This window comes from Rhamphochromis longiceps, linkage group LG23 (genome assembly GCF_057381845.1).
Source record: "Rhamphochromis longiceps isolate RC_006_pf linkage group LG23, R_longiceps_female_GT1.1, whole genome shotgun sequence".
Lineage (NCBI taxonomy): Eukaryota > Metazoa > Chordata > Actinopteri > Cichliformes > Cichlidae > Rhamphochromis > Rhamphochromis longiceps.
The window spans coordinates 44,612,866-44,635,299 of NC_140578.1; the positions used below are offsets into that span (position 1 = coordinate 44,612,866).

Below are 22,434 nucleotides of genomic sequence, written 5' to 3' on the forward strand. Positions count from 1 at the left end.
AAACGCAAAGGGGAACATAACAACCCCCTACCCCTACCAACAACATTAGGAGTACTCGATCCCTCCTCTGTGATGTCCATCACAACAACTAGAATAGAACAAAAATGCTATATATGCTCCTTTTTTTTTTTTTTTTTTTTAAATGTGTCAGAAAGAACAACAATGAATCAAACGTGCAGCGCTGAAACTGGCCCACGTTGCTGAGAGGAGTCCACCGTCCAAACACTCGATTGACGGCTCACGGCACCAATGTAACCCCTGGTCAGCTTCTCTTTCCAGCGCTGTGTGAATAAAACTCTCTGGACTCGAAGTGGGTAGAGCTCAGGCGTGATTTATTCCCCAATGAAATAATTAACATTGTGAAGACATTTAAAAATAAAAAGTCCACTGACTGTTTTGGTATTGACATGATATTAGTTAAAAGTATTATAGAATATATAGTGCAACCTTTCGCATACATTTGTAATCTGTCCTTTCAAACTGGTGTGTTTCCCTCACAAATGAAAATAGCAAAAGTTATTCCAATCCATAAAAACGGAGAGAGATGTCAGTTTACCAATTACAGGCCAATATCACTACTCCCACAGTTCTCAAAAATTTTAGAAAAGTTATTTGTTAATAGACTTGATAAATATATTGAGAAGCATAATCTCCTAAGTGATAACTAATATGGCTTTAGAGTGAAAAGGTCCACTTCGATGGCAGTGATGGAACTTGTTGAAGGGATATCTAATGCTATAGATAATAAGGAATATATTGTTGGTGTTTTTATAGACTTAAAAAAGGCGTTTGATACAATTGATCATTCTATATTAATGAATAAACTAGAGAGATATGGCATAAGAGGGATAGCATACAAGTGGATGAAAAGTTACCTGGATGAAAGATATCAATATGTCGAATTCAATAATGTAAAATCTAAGCAGTTGAAGGTAACTTGTGGTGTTCCTCAGGGCTCTGTGCTGGGCCCTAAATTATTTATATTATATATAAATGACATATGTAGTGTTTCCAAACTGTTAAAATGTGTATTGTTTGCTGATGATACCACTCTGTACTGCTCAGGTAAAAACCTAGAACAGCTTCTGACTACAGCGGAAAAGGAGTTAAATATATTAAAAAACTGGTTTGATGTAAATAAGTTATCGTTAAATATAAAGAAAACAAAATTGATTATTTTTGGCACTAGACAAATGAAAAATGTATCTAAAATCAGGGTTAATGGAATTGAAATTGAAAGAGTGAACGAAAATAAATTTCTTGGAGTGATGATTGATGATAAGCTGAGTTGGAAGTCTCATATAAACCACGTGAAAACAAAAATGTCAAAAACCATTGCTATTCTCTATAAAACAAAGCATGTCCTGAACAAAAAAATCATTATACACACACACTTTATTGTACTCTGTTGCTTCCATATATGACTTACTGTCTGGAGATATGGGGTAATGCATATAAAACAAACACTCTTCATATTTTCAAGTTACAAAAAAGAGCTATAAGAATTATAAACCAATTAAACTATATAGAACCAACTAACATTTTGTTTGTTAATCTGAATACCCTGCAATTTTATGATTTAGTTGAATATAAAATGGCACAGATAATGTATAAAGCACAAAATAACTTGCTTTGCCCCAGTACTCAGAAGCTGTTCAAAGTCAGAGAGAGTCAATATGACTTAAGGGGAACAGATTTCTAATAAGGACAAACATAAAGCAGAGATGTGTTTCTGTTAGAGGAGTTAACCTGTGGAATAGTTCTGACAGTGATTTAAAAAGGTGTAATTCATTTTCCTTGTTTAAAAATATGTTTAAAAATAGAGTATTAGAAAAATATATATATTGATGTCGTTACTTATCTAAGGTGGAAAGTTGTTTTTGTTTGTTTGTTTGTTTTGTTTTTGCTTTGTTTTATTATTTGCTTCGAGCCCTGTGTACAGGAGCTGCATGCAAAAAGATCTTTTGTTAAAAGGGTTGGCGTAATAAGCAAATGCTTCAGCCAATACCTTTTGATTAGCCTTGTCTCATGCTTTCTTTGTGGTAGATCTTTGTTCTGTCTTCACTGAGATATTTGAATGCTAATCAATAAAAATCAATCAAATCAAATCAAACCAATAACAGCCTGTGTTTTTCAGCTCTTTAGGAGTCAGAAATGAGAAAGACACAGACTGCTAACCTCTCCCTGCAGGAAATAAGCTCCGCCTCTTCCTGTCCTGTATATGAGTGATTCTGACATGAGACACAATGAGTTTCCTGTTTATTGTGACTTAAAGCGAGCAGCAAAGCCACTAAACTGTGTGTTTCCAGCTGAAGCTGCTTTTTGTGTTGCTCCCACAATACTGTCTAAAACAGTCAGTGAGGAAAACTCAATGTGACTTCAGAGTGTCAGAGGTAAGCGACTCATGTTGTAACTGACGTCAGACGCCGGAGATTTTGGCGGAAAATTAAAGTGAACGGTAGTTTAGAATTGAACAAATTCCTTTAAGCTTCAGTATTACCAAATACACTTATCAATAGTCTTCTAACTAACAACATTTGTCTAAATCATCTCCAACACCCTGGAGAACAACGGGGAGAGTTTAGAGGCTCTCCAAGATTACATTGATCAGTGCTTCCAGGATCTTGTGATGAAGAAGGCTCAGAGTGCAAAAACTTCATCAAAACCCACCTGAAGCTGCTGGAGGACACGGTGAAGAACATCGCCTTTGATAGAGTGCATCGCATCGGCCCCATGCGGGCTGCGACCGGGAGACCACGTCCTACTGTGGCCAAGTTCGGCCACTTCAAACAAAAGGAACAGGTGAAAAGTCTCCGTGTCCATCGGTGTTTCTCCACGTCTCTCTTCCTTCTTCGTGTCATCTCTGTGTTTCCCTGCTGCCCTCATGTTTTCTGCTTTGTCTGTTAGTTCTTCCCAGTTTAGGTTGATGTTCGCTTCTTCCCTCACCTTTGTTATTTTCACTGTAAATAAATCTCCACTCGCATCTCCACCGCCGTCTGCATCTTGGTCCTCATTCACTCCACCACACGACTGCTGCCCCAGCCGTGACAACTTTTGATGTTTCCTCTACATTTACCTTTAAAAATTATTTACTTTGCCTTGTTTGGTATCATTTGGTATCAGATGGCCGACTTCTAAATGGTCATCATGGTCACCACCGAACTTGAGGAGTTTGCCCCCTCACATATACTAATGTGCCACAAACAGGACTTTAACATCACCAACCATTCCTATGTTATTACGGTGTATCCATATAACTGGCCCACCCTGTACAGTTATGCTTTCATTTTGACATACTGTATTAACACAATTCAGGGAGGATTCTAGGATCAGAGCTTCGGGGGGCTGAGCACCCAGAGAGCTGCCCAGCCAGCCAAGATACACTTTACTCGTCACAATGAGACTTCTTCCCCGTCTCTGTCGGTCCCTGCATCCTCCCTGTCCTCATCGTCTGTTGTCTTCGCCTCCTTTATCAGTCATCATAATTTTACCATCTCTGTGCAAGTCTGCAAATTTCTTTATTAAATCAAAAGATTATTAAATCCATCAAGTCTCTCTGTGCCTGGATCCTCGTCACAAAACATGACATCACTGTTTTGTACTTTTTAACAATTTAATCCCACATTTGTGAAAGAAAAGCAAAACACTTTTTTGAAAAGTCTGTAACAAAACCATCAATTCTGATCAAGGTTATTTAAATGCTGCCAAAGAAGAATGGATTGGAATAAAAAAAATACATATCCTAACCTTAATTACTGGAGGAGAATAATGAATGATGCTCATAGTGAGTAAGAAGTAAACTGAGTGCATATTTTGGACAGAGATTCACTTTTAATGTGTTTGTATAATATAATACAGATACATAAAAACACTCCTGAAACAGAATAAATTATTACAAATAAATTATTACAAAATATTAAAAAATATTATGGATACTTTTGTTGTTAAAATGTTACCTCTCAACCAAGTTCTGCCTTTTATATTTTTAGTAGTGTGTCACACAAACAGGAAATATTGTCAAAAAAAAGTAAGTAAGTGCTGAAGCACCCCAAAAATGAACCAAAGCACCCCAAAAATGAACCAAAGCACCCCAAAAATGAACCAAAGCACCCCAAAAATGGGCTAAAATCGCCCCTGTTAACAAATAATAGCCCAACAGTCACTTTTATGCTTACTGTAGCTGTTAGCTAAAAACACTAATTTAGCCTAGTTTGCCCTGAATTCAGCTTTGACAGACATGATCGACTGTTTCCAGTAGAATTCCTCGTTGTCATCTTGTTCCCTCTCAGAGCCCCGTATGCTTGCAGAGACCCCTACAGTAGGGAAATGTGCCAAAGAACGTCCAAAACATTGCATTTTAGGTTTATTTATGCCTTACACACAATCCCAACTCTTTAGCTAACTTAACAACTTTGGCTAAAGTCTATAGTTAGTCTTACTCGTTTGTACAACATTTCTGGATCGCCACTGTTTGAAATGATATGACATATGACTCTCACTGAAACAGCAAACTTTGTAGAAAACACAACACTTCTGATTCTCTATCTAGCTGTTTGGTCACAGCTGTAGATTACATTATAAGTGGTTGTTCACTCTTGTCAATAATTACATTTCTAAATTCTATTTGTGCAGTTACATGTAAACAAAGTCCAATATTGTATCTAAATGATTGTGTTATGGTGGGACAGTTTCCAATTTTGTTGTATTATTGTACTAGGTATGACTGTGCAAGAGTTATCTTATCTTCCTTGCTTGCACCACACTCTTTGCAGAAATGGTGCACAGCAGCACTGCATCATGTTATTGTGTTGTATAATATACCAGAACTAATACAAAGCAACATCCATGTACACTATAGGTCCATGCCAATGTGCCCAAATGGGACCTCCATAAATGGTAAGGGGCGCAAAGGCACTTTAAGACCAGTGGGCACACCATCGGTGCACATCCGCTCGGATGCTTTTTTCTATTCATTTATTTCCCTGTTTATTTATCGATGCACAAAAGCAATTATCTCAGAGACACCATCCTCTTAACAGAGACTCAAATCAGGAACCTGCAGATTATTAGTCAGCAGCTTTAACTTCCTGTCTTTGTCTCACTAAACCTTCCACGTGGAAACTTGAGCTGCCCACTCAAGCACAGTAGGCTTCAACTGGCTCTGCTCAAGTCACTTCAGTATCTGAGAAACTGTCTCGATGCATGCCAAAGAACACTTTGACAATACGCTTGTGTTGAGTCAAATCCACCACAAGCATATTCTATGGCAGTTTAATTCCACTCCACATAAAAATAGTCACGTATTATTTCCCCCCACCACACTTCCTGCCAGTAGCTGGTGCCCCCACCCACAGTGCATTAGTGGTTCTCTGTGTTTAGTGGCTCACTCTGGGCGGCTGCTCGGTGGGGCCCGGCCCCCTGGCTCTGTTGGGCCTGTGCTGCGGGTGGGGTGCCCTCAGGTCTCGGCCCTCTGGGCCCATTTACTGCTCAGTAACATTTAATATCTATTATTTACTACTACTTACTAGCCTACTTACTGCATATTATTGGTTGTTGCTGTGGGTTCCCCACTGTGTTGGTTTTTCCTTGTGTTTTTCAGCAGATGATGAAATAGATTTTCAGTATTTTTTCTCTCTTCCTCTCCATCTATTTCTCTTCTTCTCTATTTTTCCCTCTTCTTCTGTTAACTTTCTCCCCAGCTTATCTTTTTTCTTCTTTCCTGACCCCCGTTCTGATTCTAATGACTCAAAATAAAGTAAAATCATCATCAAATATGACTATCAAGTGGACCAGTATAGCAAAAACCATAATGGTGGCAGAGGCCCCAGAGCCAAGTGGCAGGATTTTCAACGTTAAAACCAGATAAAAAACAGAAATTAAATGGTGTTAAAAGCCATGAATTAAGGCAATTCATTCACAACATCATTACAAGTTTTACTGGACGTTAATATTTTTCTCTTTTTTCAGTGCAAAACAAACTAACAGTACACATGATGCTGGCAAGTTAAAATGTCAGTGTCTTTTATAGATAGCATGTCTAGCATCATAGTTTTATAGATCACGTAGTCAGGGTAAAAACTCCATCTCTGATTATTATTGTACATGACTGTGACATGCAGTGGCCTCAGCATCATGATGAAGGCGACCGGAGGAGATAGTTTGGTAGACATCGATGTTTTGCCGATGAAGGCTCATGTAGCGGTCCTCTTTGTCCTAAACAACAATTTACACTGTCATTTACATTTAATTAAAGTGCAGCTTAAAACACAGACATAATGCACTGCAGCCTCGGCACAATTAAGTGTAAAACAGAACTATGGAAAACTCACAAACATCTGGCGAGTTTCAGATCCTGTTAAGTTAGTTAGACCTGATCTGTTTTCTCTGTTAGGATAAAAACATCAGAGGTCATGGGGTGAAAAATACCTCAAAAACAAGACTAGCTATGTCTACAACTAATGTGTGGTGTTTTAAAAGAACCTATGAGATACTTTGAACACCACAGTGGCTGCTGTATGCAGTAATGTGCTCAAGTGATTTCAAAGGGTCATTTCATGAGTTTAAGTGCGTCAGTAAAAGTTTTCACCTGCGAGGATTTCTCCTCAGGCTGTAACCACAGGTTATCACAGCCACACTGATGAGTGAAGCAGCAGCAGAAATGATGGGAACTGTAGCCATGAACTTCATGCCAGAAGAATCTCCATCGTCTGTTGAATGTTGCCACACAACAAAAAAACTTCATTTTGAAAACATGAAAAGTCACGAAATTTGCATTAGCCTGTTATATTAAAGTGGAAAACATGTTTATCTTTTCATTACATTAGAGTTACAATTGCATCATTCAAACATTTCACTGATGAAATAACACCAAAGTTGTGATTGGAGCAGTTTTATAATGAAATTTTAAAAAATTAGCCAGAAGAAGAGCTTAAAAACATTCCAGATGTTCATCTCCTGACTGAAACCTTTCATTAATCCGCTGCAGGCGGGAATGACGACCTCAAACCATGTATGACAGAAAAGAAAGTGTTAACGCAGTTCCAAACATCCACCTTGAATCTGCGGTGTGGGTATAAATAGAAAATGTTTTTACCTCTCACAGTCACACTGAGATGGAGAACATACAATCCACCACGAAATCCACACTCACAGGTGTAGTTCCCACTGTCTTCAGATGTTAAGTTGAGCAGGTGGAGAAACACAGTCTCATTTTCTTTGATCAGTGTGAACCTGGAGTCACAGCCATGAATAAAGCCTCGGTCGTAACGATAGAGCAGACGACGCTGTTCTCCTCGGCTCCTCTCTGTGCTGATCTCACACAGTATCATCACAGTAATATTCAGAGTTGTTTTGCTGCATATTTGAGTGGAATCGGGTTTCTTTCCAATTGTCTTCACAAGAGTCTCTATAAATTGTTCCAGTTAAAATGAAACAAAATCGGGATTATAGTTTCTATATATTTGTTGTTGTGGGAAAATCAATCACATATATTATTTCACTAACCTAACTAAAGCTTTCTTCTTAAACACCTGGCTTTACAGCTTTTCTTTTTTAATTATATATATTTACCTTCACTGCTAAAAACCACAAGCAGAAGCAGGAGAAAGCAGAGTTTCCGTGCAGTCATGCTGGTGAGGAAGTAACTGTGGCTGACAGTGTGAGGTAGACTATAGTGAAAGCAGGAAGACTTGCACCCTCCTTATTTCACCTCTTGTGTCTACACTGAAACTTTTACTATGTCTAAAATAGAAGTGCATAAAAGTGGAAGGACAGTAGAAGGTAAACCACCAACATTGTTTAAGCCAGACTGATCTCTCTGTTTATCTGGATGGACATTGTGTTCAAATTATGATGAGATGTTTGTTCAAAAACAAAACTAGTCTGATACAAAGAGTCATGTTTGCCACAGTTTATTGTGTTTGTATTGTATTAAATCTGAGAGCCTGAGTTGGAGTATTATGACTGAATGGTCTCCATTACTGGGAAACAACTATCCAGTGTGAAAAGATGGACGTTTATTATAATATATGAATATTATTATATTAGTATGTCACCTAAAGTTTTATATACTTTAAAATGTTTCATAGAGCTTTATTATCCACTCCCACAGTTCCTGTGCTTCTTGCTGAGCGTGTCTTGTTGTCGTGTTGATGGTTCACTGAGATGAGAGTCTGGTAGGAATCACTCGATGTCTGCTGAAGGTTTGTATAGGGCTGATCTGGCTCATCGTCATCCTTTAGAAAAGTGAAATATTTTAGGTATTAATCAAGTTCAACCCGGTCTACCCACACACTCTATTGATCTTTAAATCTCTCCATCTGTTGCCTGGATTATTTAATGTTTCTGCTCATTTCTGTAAGAGCTTCTTCACAAAATAAAGGACACTGAAGTTGGCACTAATAGTATTATAACACTAATCTGTAATTATCTATATAAGTAGTTAACATCCTAAAACATAAATGTACATGTTTTACCAAGTCTGCCAGAGCTCATATTATATTTTTACATGCTGTAGTGCCATTTTTGGGAGCATTTCAAGTTGATATACATCAATACAACCATTATAGCCCAAATTCTAATAATATGTCTGCATTAAGTGCACAGTAATTACATAAATTGCAAAAAAATGCAATAAACTACCAAAAAATTGAAAATCGTTTTTGTTTTTGAACATATATTTCTAGTTAGAGAAATTTAAGAGGCTTATCTCTCAAAACTGTAAATACAAAATAGTTGCACAACATAGTTTCCCACCACAGGAAATTTATTTTGAGTGTCTTCATAGTTTTATTTCTGAAATACACCAATTTTTATATAATGCAGGAAAAACAAAAATAAATATTATAATGCAAAATTAATCATCAAAATAAACTATTTCCAGCAGTGCAATATGAGTTGTAAGCATCCCAGAAATGACACAGAAAGTCATAAAGTCAAACATAACTTTTAAAAACACCAGTATAGGCTCATAAGGCCCTGATGGTAAAAAACTACATTTCTGCAAACTTTTAACTAGCTGCTGCAGATCGTAGCAATAAATTGCTCACCAAACCGTTGGGATTTTCAGGTACAGACACTCCAGATGTTCCTGACCTTAAGCAGCCACGTTGATAAGAAAGGATGTCAGCATTAGTGTAACACTATTCACATTCAAACAGAGAAAAATCAAGTAAGAACATCTACATTTATATTATCTTCTCTCTTAATAATGATAATTATTTTTGGAAGGATAAAAAGTGTTCATTCTAGACATGATGTTTAACATACACCGAATTCTCATTTATTGAAATGTGATGTTTCCGTTTACTTTCTCTACATCTATATCATCTTTGAATTACTGCAGCAAAAATAGTCTCACCCATTACTTTTCCTCCAGTAGATAAATCCCACGATAACTCCAGTTATAAAGATGATCACAACACCGGGCAGATAAACGGAAAAAGATTTGTCTGCTGAAGTGTGGGCCTCGTTTGTGTCTAAATCATTGAAAAGATGCATTTGTCAGTAAAATCATTTACTTTCATTTCCTGGAAATCAAAACACAAATCAAACACAGTTTACGTCTACTGAAACTCTGAGTGAAGTAATGAAACCCCAGTTTTATAACCACAGAGCTTTAAATATTGTCACTGTACTCTTTTCTTTTGTCTTCTTCTTCTTCTTTTGCATCTTTTCTGAATATTACTATGAACTGAAATTGGTCCAACTGCTTATATACATTCACTGGCCACTTTATGAGGTATACTTGTTCAGGGTGTAACACAAATATTTCAGTGTTCATTTCATTTGTCAATCACATGTCAGCTTCATCTTCCTGGTTAAATAAAGGTTAATAAAATAATAAAATGTCAGCAAATCAATGCTCAAACAGAGCAACATGGCACATGTTACTGGTCCCAGTGCTTCACAAACTGCTGATCTGCTGGGATTTTCCCACACAATCATCTCTGTTCACAGACAATGGTCTGAAAAATAGAAAATATCCAGTGAGCTGTGATTCTCTGGGTAAAAATGCTGTTTACACATCAAACCTTGAGGCAGAGCGGACCACACTGGATATCACTGCTGTCCTCTAACAACAGCAAGCTGAGGCTACAGTTTGCAAGTCTGGACAACAGAAGACTAAAAAAACGATGCCTTGCCCGATGAGTTGATTTCTAACAGTTCAGACTGCTGGTGGTGTAATGCTCTGTGAAGGATTTTCTTTGCAAACTTTGGACCCTGTAGTAACCACTGAGCATCATTTAAACACCACAGCCTGCCTGAAGGTTGTTGCTGACCACATTCATGTCTTTATGCCCAAAAAATACCCATCGTCTGATGGCTGCTTCCAGCAGGATACCACACCATGTCACGGCGCTCAAATCATGTACGGCCTGCGCAGTCACCAGATCTCAATCCAGCAGAGCACCTTTGGGATGTGGTGGAACGGAAAGTTTGCTTCAAGTAAGAGCAGCTGACGAATCTGCAGCAACTGTGTGATGATGTAATTTCAATATGTCTTGAGAATCTTTGAGGAATGTTTTTAGCGCCTTGTTGTGCCACAAAAAATGAAGACATGTTTGATGGCTGAAGGTGGTCCAACTCGGTTCAAAGATGTACCTGATAAATGAGTCAGTGAGAGTATTTAAACTGCTGTAAGTGAAAATAAGAAGAAAAGAAATGAACAAATTACAAGAATAAAAAACACATAAGCAGGTCAATACAATGCTAACACAGTGCTGAATAACTGTGTCAGATAAAGAAACCAAAATGCATTTACCTTCCACAGTGACACTGATATGGACAATATATGTCCCTCCAGTGTTTGTACACTCACAGGTGAAGTGGAAGTACTGTGGATAGTTTTACCTTACATACATAGATCTACCAGTACAGCTTCTGAGGTAACTGTTTACAAAATGGTATATTCTATCCACAAGTTCTTTGCAATTTTACATTGATAAACATTATCCTTAACACATTTGGCCCACATAAAGTACTATGGCCATCACACTGTCATTTAGAATTGTTTAAATAACTCGTGTCTTAAGTCATTCCAAATAAAAAAAGTCGCATGGTTCACTTTTATATCACAAAATGTTAGAAATATAAGTCGTTCATAACAAACTGAAAGGCTGGGAGTTTAAAATGCAAACCGATGGAAGTAGAAGTCTATAATGTCTCAGAGCACACGGTGTCTATTATTGTGTAGACATTTATAAATAAAAGCTTAATAAAGATGCTTAATTTCTTAAGAAATAAACAGGTGGAGTGATCTTTATCAAAAGTGGATGTTGCATCTGTGGCTAAACCCCTGTAACCAAAAACTTTAAAAATCTACTGTGTGTGAGGCTGTGTAAGTAAAGCTTGCCCTTCACACCCGCGTGTAACAAACCATTTGTTGGGGTTGTGGATTTGACACCTCAGCATTGTGAAAGTGGGGAAACATGTTTCTGGCTGAGCCTAAGATTTCTGCTTACAACTTAGAATCTCAGCTCTAAATGTAATTCAGATGTTTTTTAAGTAGGGCTAATGTATTATTTGACTTCTAAGGCACACACACACACACACACACACACACACACACACACACACACACACACACACACACACACACACACACACACACACACACACACACACACACACACACACAAGAACAACAACAACACAGAGAAGAAGAAGAGGGGGTCGTTTTACTACACATCATAAAAACGCAATCATTCATCTTCCAACTGTATCTTTCTGTTCTGGCTTTAGAATCATTGGTTGTTTACTGATCTGTACTTTGGGAGTCATACTGTTGTGATACTGGGGAGAAAAGGGTAAGGTTTGATAGACTAAACCATTACACACAAAAGTTGAAAAACCTAAAGAGTGTGTGAGACTGCTAGCTGTGTCGTTCAGCAATAAACTCATCTATAAATGTGTTAGTAAAGAGTGACTTGTACTTCTGTCCCATTAAGCAACGGTTTAACAAATTTCACTGCAAACTATAAAAGGAATCTGGATTTAAATAGAACATAGTAGTGCAGGAAACACTAGTATAAGGTGTCTATGGAACAAATCTCCTTCAGCGTTCAAAATGACCAAAGTGAGGCCTACAGGCGTTTCTCTCAGTTGGTTGTGTTCAGGGAAAAAGCAGCTAAATACACTGAGACTGCTCCACATTGTTAGTGAGTTAACTCTGGATATCTGTAGGTTTGTCAAACTTGGAGTGAATAAAAGCAGAAAAACAGTAAAAGATGCAGACAGTGAAAGTCTGGTTTATTTCATGAACACAATGAAACATTTTCGGCAAAGTAGCATACATGATAAATAGATACACATAACACGGACAGTGAGAAGTAAAACTCGTCGTCTTACCACATGTTATATTCTGTAAACTTAAAATAACCACAGAAATTAGTATTTAGTGTTTTAAAGTCATTATTAAAAACATGAGTCAACATTACTGAAGTGACACTTTAACGATGCTTCACATCACCGTGTTTATGATGATAAAACATGTTCTCTCGTTAGTAGATGTCTGCGCTGACACTTGTCATGAAAATGTCCCGAGCCAGGGTTCCTCTTCAATTACCATTGATCATTAATAGGGTCACAAAAGATTTGTCACATTATCCCCATAAACAAAATGCTTTTATAGAAATCATTGTGACACAAATATTTAGATTCTTGTTTCACAATGTGCATGAACTCAAAATCTTTAGAGTTTCATATTTATAAAGTATCACAAAGAATACATTTATACCGTTGTATGAGCTACACTTCTTGTAAAAAACTGATTGGAAATGCGTTCGAGAAAAGCTCCTGCTGTGACCTTCCTTCTGTGAGGGCACACACACACACACACACACACACACACACACACACACACACACACACACACACACACACACACACACACACTCACACTCACACACACACACGCACACACAAGAACAACAACAACACAGAGAAGAAGAAGAGGGGGTCGTTTTACTACACATCATAAAAACGCAATCATTCATCTTCCAACTGTATCTTTCTGTTCTGGATTTAGAATCATTGGTTGTTTACTGATCTGTACTTTGGGAGTCACACTGTTGTGATACTGGGGAGAAAAGGGTAAGGTTTGATAGACTAAACCATTACACACAAAAGTTGAAAAACCTAAAGAGTGTGTGAGACTGCTAGCTGTGTCGTTCAGCAATAAACTCATCTATAAATGTGTTAGTAAAGAGCGACTTGTACTTCTGTCCCATTAAGCAACGGTTTAACAAATTTCACTGCAAACTATAAAAGGAATCTGGATTTAAATAGAACATAGTAGTGCAGGAAACACTAGTATAAGGTGTCTATGGAACAAATCTCCTTCAGCGTTCAAAATGACCAAAGTGAGGCCTACAGGCGTTTCTCTCAGTTGGTTGTGTTCAGGGAAAAAGCAGCTAAATACACTGAGACTGCTCCACATTGTTAGTGAGTTAACTCTGGATATCTGTAGGTTTGTCAAACTTGGAGTGAACAAAAGCAGAAAACAGTAAAAGATGCAGACAGTGAAAGTCTGGTTTATTTCATGAACACAATGAAACATTTTCGGCAAAGTAGCATACATGATAAATAGATACACATAACACGGACAGTGAGAAGTAAAACTCGTCGTCTTACCACATGTTATATTCTGTAAACTTAAAATAAACCACAGAAATGAGTGTTTTAAAGTCATTATTAAAAACATGAGTCAACATTACTGAAGTGACACTTTAACGATGCTTCACATCACCGTGTTTATGATGATAAAACATGTTCTCTCGTTAGTAGATGTCTGCGCTGACACTTGTCATGAAAATGTCCCGAGCCAGGGTTCCTCTTCAATTACCATTGATCATTACAGTTTTTGCCCGTTGCTTGAACACTATAAACCCATGCTTAGACTAAAGTAACACAACGTGAAGCTGTTGTTACCATACCTCAAACACATGTACCCCTACCTTAAACAAAAGCGCTGCTTTGCACCCCAGTACCAATTATGCAACACACCTACTCCCTCATGCAACACACATGGTCCTGCATGCTACACTCTATTTCATACATAAGACACTTCGCTCACAAAATGAAATCTCAGGGTGCCATTCGGAAAACACATGTATCCAAAATACAAAGCACATCGGGTAATTGCAACCACTCAAATACACACCTGAAGGCACCTACTTGCAAAACCGAACACCAATTAGCCAACTACAAAAAGCCCTCAGCGTAGCCATTCCAAGAACTTTGCAAGCATGGATGGAGGGAGAGCAAGAGGATATTTACCCCGGTGCCTAGCGGGAGAGGACATTGCTTGCGATGTTGATGAGGTCCTGTGGCCAGACCCCAACAGACGGCGGGATCCATGAGCCCACTTATGCACAATTGTCATGGTTTTTTGTGTTTACAGTATAGTGTTTTTTCTATTGCAGTACTATTGTGTTGTTGTTGTTTTATTTGCTGTACCTGTATTCATGGTACTGCAATGTACAGTATTGAGTAGGTCTATTTGCGTTTATGGTTGTTTGGAAATGTGTCTCCTGTAAATATGCCTTCTGAATAAACAATGGGAATCAAGGACTGCAGTGTTTTATGTACAGCAGACTAGTGTGTTCCCCCTGATCTGTGAGTGTTTGCATATGGTGCAGGTATGTGTCATTTTGTCAACAGAGTTACATTTTGACAAAGGAATGTTAGGTTTTGACAGCAGAGTTTAGGTTTTGGGAGTAGAGTTCCAATTTGGCACAGATGTGAATGGTATATTTCCCAGTGTTGTGTCATGTGTACTTGTGTGTACAGTTTTGGCACAGCGAGCGGGGTTTTGCAAAATGTGTTCAAGCAGTGGGCAAAAACTGTAATACAAAGGATTGAAGCCGTTTTTGGATTTTCACTTGTTGTTGGCTTTAATATGAACAGTCACATAAAATTCATTCCAGTTTTTTTTTTGCCTTTGCTTCAATTAAGATGTTTCTTTAAATCTACAACAGCTTCCTTTTCAAAAAAGTTTACAGACATAGTAAGGAAGTAGCTAGGGACCTCAGTAAGTATGAGCAACAATAGCTTAGGGCCAGTTTCTACAATAAAGAGGATTTCATCATCTGCTGTTCGTCAAAAAGTGCCGTATTAAAAACAATTCAGCAGACCCTCAGAGTGCGGATACAAACTGTTTTCAGCTGTAGAGGTAGAGGTACGCTTCATGTACTTATCAACATGCAGTTTAGAGGTTTGCATTAGAGTGCATTGGTGCTTGGGCCTCTTTTATTTAGCATGGTTATACCATTGTGAATGTAGCTATATAAATAAATATGCTCAAGAGTCTATCATATGTTTGACATGCAACTAAAAATTCGAAAATATATTTTTAAATCAGTAACTTTGCAAATTTAGAGGAAATGTTTTCAGACAACATATGTGTCACATTTTAAACAGGGTTTGAATAATCAGCGCTGACATCCAGACATTTATGCTCTGGGTATAACAGACATGCTTACCTTGTGAAAGGCCCTGGGATGTCTTGGAGCAGAGAAACACTCTGTATTGTTGCTTTTCTCTATTGTATAAGCAGCGCCCGACTGTCAGAAACGTTCTGTGCGGGTAGCAAAGTCGGCTCCAACGCACATTCAGGTGAAAAAATAAAAAGTTAAAACGATATACCTCGCTGCAGTTGTGAAGTGCTGAGGAAAATACTGTGTGTCTGATGGGGTGTTTTTATATAGGTGGGGCTACTTTCAGTTGACCTCTGAGATGTAGAGATAAAAGAGCACGATGTAAGGAAGAAAGGTGGAAAGCCTTTGGAGACTCTGTTGGACATAGTTTCTGCCGGCCTCTGACATGATAAGACTAGTTGCATTAAAGCCATTAACTGTTTGTGAATATACACCTTTGGGTTGGGATACTCTTGATAAGGAGCATCTTTTGTTTGCTTCATGACTTCTTTTACAGACTGATGGGATCAGCTAGGCAGCTGCTGCACCCCCTCTGTCTAACTGTTGCAGAGTGTGAGAATATGTGTTTTTTAGAAGTATCACAGGTTATTTCTAAAAGAAATACATGTTGTTTGCGGTGCTCTATTTAAAACTATTGGTCTGTGAAACTTTTAGAAAAGTGAAATGCCCCTAAAGTAGTTAAATCATCTATGTGTAATCAGCGAGTCTAACTGTTGCAGACTAGTAGATAATTATAAGACTAGTTGCATTAAAGCCCCATTGAGGTTGATACAGCTCTAGTGTGAATATGTACTTTTAGAAGTATCACAGTTTATTTCTAAAGGGATACATGTTTGTGGTGCTCTATTTCAAAAAAAACTACTAGCCTGTGAAACTATTAGAAAAGTGAAATCTTCCTAAACTAGCTAAATTAAATGCTGTGTGGGAATACACGGTTTTTAGAAGTATCACTGTTTATTTCTAAAGGGATACCTGTTATTTGCTCCTAAATAGCACTGAAGAAAATGCAAAAGGCTCCTAAGTAGTTAAAATACCCATAAAGTAGTTAAATTAAATCACCTATGTCTAAATAACAGAACTCTGAGACCTATACAATCCTTTAAAAAGAGTTTAATTAAAACACATAATGGTTTCATTAAATAATACACTATTAAACACATGTGAACTCATATGACCCCTGGACACACACGCACGTGCAAAAAGTCCGTTCTCGCGCACGTGCACACGCACATGGACGCGGCGGGGGATAGGGGAGGGGGGAAAATGCCCTCGGGGTGGGGGGTGTGGGGGAGAGGGGTGGGGGGGTGGGGGGCAAATGCCCTCGGGGTGGGGTGGGGGGGGGGGAAAGCTATAGGTATATTACTACTGATGTGTTTTTTTTCATTGGACGTTAAGGTGTCTGGGAAGGGATCTCAGACCATTTACATCCTGGGCCATCTGACCTCAGGAAATCACATGATAAGGTGGGGCCAGGTTTCACAATGAGCTCACCCGAAACCCTGGCTGATTAGGACCCACACCCGCTTTCACACCTTGGCTCATGTGATTAGGTAGAGGATCATCAGGGGGTCCTTTGTCCCTCTTTGGGGGGAAACTCCCACTGGTTTTAAGTCTGGGACTCCCCACCATTGACCCTTAGAACTGAAGAAGCTTCTCGGATGAGAGGTGAAACGTCTTCAAGCAACTCAAGAAGTCCAGACGCTTTTCCTTCCAAGCTCCTTAGACTACGATGACCTGGATGACTGAGAACCTTCACAGACTTAAGTATTAAATTAATAGTTGGTTTTCATTCTTTGTTTTTAGATATATTTTTTTTCTATTTGTATCCCCTTGTGTATTTAACTGGCCAGTTCAGTCCAATTTACTTTGGGAAATATTTAATCTGAGGTAGGGTTGCACCGATACCGGTATCTGGTATCGGCCTCGATACCACATTTTCTAAAGTACTCGTTAAAAGTTCCCCGATACCGAGGACTGATACCACGGTCTGAGCCCTGTCTATGTTTGAGCGGCATGTAAGGGGTTAATCACAGGCGCCGAGTGCCCGCCCCCAGGCCCCGGCTGCGTATCAGAGCGGGGAGAAGGCGAGGCGAGACAAGTCAGCCGTGTGGAACTATTTCAAAGTGAACGAAGACACGAAAACAAAGGCGGACTGCAAATTGTGCTCATCGAAATTGTCCAGAGGAGGCTCTAAAGGTAGCGCATTTAACACAAGTAATTTAATCAAGCACCTAAAATCCCAACACGACAACGAGTACAAAGAGTTTACCCACGCTTATTTACCCACGCTTATTAGCACAGAGGAGCATAGCTGATGCTAAAGCAGTGGGACGGAAAATAGTTGGGCATTTTAAACATTCCGCCTTAGCCTACTCCCGCCTCGAGGACATTCAGGGACAGCTCAACCAGCCAATAAAGAGACTGCAGCAGGACATACAGACACGCTGGAACAGCACGTATTACATGACATCAGTCCTATTTTTCCACATATTAATACATTTATGAATTTTGTGCAGGTATAAAGATCGCTTCTTCTCCAACAACACTGCTCCAGAGGCCAAGCTGCACCTGAAGCAGGAGCTTCTAGAGCTGAGGCAGAGGGGAGTCGGGCAGAAGCTGCAGAACCTCCTGCTAAACTGTTCCTCAAGGCCCAGGCTGCCGCTGGCAGCAGGTGCTGCCATTGAGCTCGACACATACCTCGGAGAGGCCCCAAGCCCTCGTGAAGACAGTCCTCTGAAGTACTGGGGTGTCAACAAAATCAGGCTCCCCACTTTGGCTAAAATAGCCTGTAAATAGCTCTCAGCCCCATGTAGCAGTGTGGACAGTGAAAGGCTTTTTAGCTCAGTGTCACACATTATAGATGAAAACAGAAACAGTCTGACTGCTGATGATGCAGAAAAGCTACTTTTCTTAAAAAACCCTGCCACTCACTGTTTCTCTCCATTTAGTGAGTCATCTTAGACTTGATGTTAATACCTACCTCAGTTGCACTGACTGCCACAGTTCTATGTCAGTGGATGTTGTTAGTTTATTCACATATTGTGCACTAAATGGCAAAGATGTTTATTAATGCCCCTTGTGTTGTCCAAAGCGGCAGAGTTTAAAATAAACTGAAAAATACTTGAGTTGCACTGTCACTGTTTAAATTTTTTTTATAATTATTTATTCTGTAATATGTTGCATACAACATGCTTTTATTTTAAATAAATGTTCTTAATTCCAAACCAGTCCCTTGTTTTTTTGTTGTTAAATTATAGGACTAAAGCTGTTACCTGTAAATTTAAATCATGTTTTTATTAAGTACTCGGTATCGGCGAGTACTGAAATGCAAGTACTCATACTCGTACTCGTTTCCAAAAAAGTGGTATCGGTGCATCCCTAATCTGAGGTAAACATTTTGCTTTTCATTTGACCCCTGACCTGTCTGCTGTAATGCAGGAGGCAGGTTTATGACCTATACTGCAGCCAGACACCACAGGAAGCCTTCCTCCATGTTTTCTTTACAGTAATTGATTCAGCCAGTTTAAGTCTCCTTTGTTTTTGTGCATTAGATCACTGTGTGGGTTGTGTTGAGTGGTTATGTATTTGTAAGTAGCCATTATGACTTGTCTAGTGGTGTTTATCTCTTTTAAGGGTCTAGTATCATCAGTTAATTAGTTTTTACACTTTGCAGGCACTTTGCTGTAAATACAACAACACTGCTGAAAACTCTAATTTAAATAATTACTACTGATGCACCTATCAAATAAACTAACATTTGCATAAGTGTTGAAATGCTGGACTCTTCCTCTCCTAAATCTGTGGCAGAGAAAAAATGCTGCAGGAGTGGTTTTTTTACATGATATGTAAGAAAAATAAGAAAAAGAAAGAAACCCTGTGATTTTAATGTGAATGCATTACTGACATCTTATCCAAACACACATTGTGCACACCACTTTATCCCTTATTACAACTGCAGCTTTTATTAGTGCATGTTCACGGGACTTCTGATTCTATAGGGTCTTGACAAAAGTCTCTGCAATCAATTGATTACAATCAAGTGATTCAATTGAAACATGGAAATCAGCATTTCACCATTTTATACTATACATACATGTTTTGCTTTCAAGACTGGACAGGAGTGGCACGTGGGCGGCATTGTAGAGTGTGTTGACAGGAGGAAAACTTACACGCTCAGTAAATCACCCCCGTCACTACCTAAACCTCAAAGTCTCTAAACAGGAAGTGCATCTGCATGAAAGCTTCTGTTTTATATGCAGACAGATGACCTTTTGATGTAAAACCTTTCTCTGTATCTAGAGAAACACTTTAACTATATATTCAACTATATAGTTTAACATTTGGTCCGTAACTATCATTTAAAAACAATAAAAAGGTTTAAAAGAATATACATAGGCGGCTATAAAGACTGCAGGTCAAACATCGTGCAGATACAGAAGGACCTCCTGGGGTCCAAAATGTCGCACTATTACAGAGCAATGCTTGCAATAGTCTTGCATGGTTAGCCAGTTAGACAGATGCAAATGTTAAAGTGCTAAAACAGACATGTAAATAAAATACAACATCATGTTAGCAGCTTATTGGTATTAATGTCTCTTAAAGCTCTCCATGACCTAGCTGCATCTTAACTCTCTGAGCTGCCACAGTCTTATAAACCCACCCGCTGTCTCAGGTCAGCTGATCAGCTGTTCCTGAATGTTCCCAGGACTGAGCGTAAACTTAGAGGACATCGTGCTTTTGCTGCAGCATCTCTGAAACTGTGACACGATCTGCCTTTAGAGATTAGACAGGCTTCTTCTCTGCCTGTTCTTAAATCACTCCTGAAAACTCATCTCTTCACCCTGACCTTTGACACCTTGTAAGATGTTGGTTTTTAGTTTGAGTTTTTTAGTTTATTTTTGCTGTTTTATCTTGTTTTGAAATATAGGGCTGTTTACATTTTTTATGTATTGTGTGTTTTATTTTTTTACTGTTATGTTTTATTCTATTGTTCTTAACTCATTTACTGTACAGCACTTTGGTTTTGTCCTGGGTTTTTTAAAGTGCTTTTTCAATAAAGATGGATTGGATTGGACTGGAAGATAAACACTTTAGTTTGCAGTACTGTGGTGAGTTCACAGTAAAGCACTGTGTTGGACTGGCGCACAGTGATTGTGGCGTTCATGGTCAGTGTTAGGTTACCTCAAGTACAGTGGATTCATTTGCATTTAAGCTGATGATGCTTCGATTAAGTCATCAAATTTCACCTTTATATCAGCTGTATAAGCCAATTCTCAGGATACTGTTAGTGTAGGAAATGGAAAGACAACCAAGATATCTGTGAAACGTCTGCTTACATCTTGAATTCAGCTCCGGCGTATGTGGTAAGTTGTTAATGAGTGACTTTAATTTATTATTTGTTCACATGTGGCTATACACTCTACTGAGAATAAGCATACTGTCATGATATGAGTGGATCTTCAAAATAGACATCAAAATAGTTCATGGAGAAAATAAGTAGAAAAAGTAAAGATCTTATTAGGAATAATACTGTTTGGATAATTATAACCATCATAAGCAACCGAATCATCTCAACACGTATTTGCTCAAAAATGTATTTATTACCACAAACATGTATTTAATTATCAACAAAAGGAAAATCAACAGTTTCTAGAACTCCAACAGGGGCAGGACTTGGAGGTACTGGGATTTCAGGAGGCAGCAGAATGGTACACTGGTCAGTGTCATTATTATTGACCTGTGATGGTGGATGGCCTTGGAGGGAGCTGAGAGGTAACTCAGACCTCTTGTCTTCAGGACACGTAAAGCAAACATACTCCTTCTCAGCAGCTGGAGACTTAGAGACATCCCAACTCATCAGCCTCATGCGTTTGGGCATCAAATGTTCCTCTTCATCCTCCACAGAAAAAGCAGTAGAATATCTGCGCTTTCTGCAGAGACCTACCTCTGCAGTGGGTGGAGGTCTCGGAGGAAGAGGAACATCGCTAGGACACATGAAAAATGTCACTTCATCATCCAGGGATGAACGATCGTTTTTCAAATCTGGATTAATGATCTTGTCTGTGTCCTTTACATGAAAGCTGGCATCAGCAGGTGGAGGATTTGAAGAAACTGGTACATCAGAACTCATCAGTCTCATGCGTTTGGGCATCAAATGTTCCTCTTCATCCTCCACAGAAAAAGCAGTAGAATATCTGCGCTTTCTGCAGAGACCTAACTCGGCAGTGGGTGGAGGTCTCGGAGGCAGAGGAACATCAGTAGGACACATGAAAAACATCACGTCATCATCCAGGGATGAACGATCGTTTTTCAAATCTGGATGAATGATCTTGTCTGTGTCCTTCGACTGAAAGCTGGCATCAGCAGGTGGAGGATTTGAAGAAACTGGTACATCAGAACTCATCAGCCTCATGCGTTTGGGCATCAAATGTTCCTCTTCATCATTAACAGAAAAAGCAGTAGAATACCTGCGCTTTCTGCAGAGACCTACCTCTGCAGTGGGTGGAGGTCTCGGAGGCAGAGGAACATCGCTAGGACACATGAAAAATGTCACGTCATCATCCAGGGATGAACGATCATTTTTCAAATCTGGATGCATGATCTTGTCTGTGTCCTTCGACTGAAAGCTGGCATCAGCAGGTGGTGGACTTAGGAGCTCACATGCAGGTGCACTGATAGGTCGGAACATGAAAGCGGGAACTTCATTGTCCAGAGCACAACGGTCTGCACTGGATGAGCGTGGGAGCTTCTCCTTTGCCTGTGGAGGAGGCAGACTTTGACTTTGTGTTGCAGAGGAACATTTAAGTCATCTGACGTTTTGCTCTGTTACATATTATTATTGTTGTTGTTGGATTTTTCTTTAAAAATTCACACGATTTAATGTTTACAAACAGACACAGTGAAGGGTAACTTACCACAGCTCGAGCCATTTTAGGCGTCTGTCAAGGCAAAGACACAGGATTTGGTTTCTCTGTGTAAGATTACAGGACAGTTGTCA

At 39.0% G+C, this 22,434-nt stretch overlaps 1 protein-coding gene across 1 annotated transcript in view; it reads left to right on the forward strand.

Moving 5' to 3' along the window:
• LOC146642803 (NACHT, LRR and PYD domains-containing protein 3-like) overlaps positions 1-22,434 on the forward strand; it is a 325,246-nt gene that overhangs the window by 43,183 nt on the left and 259,629 nt on the right. The window lies entirely within an intron of this gene.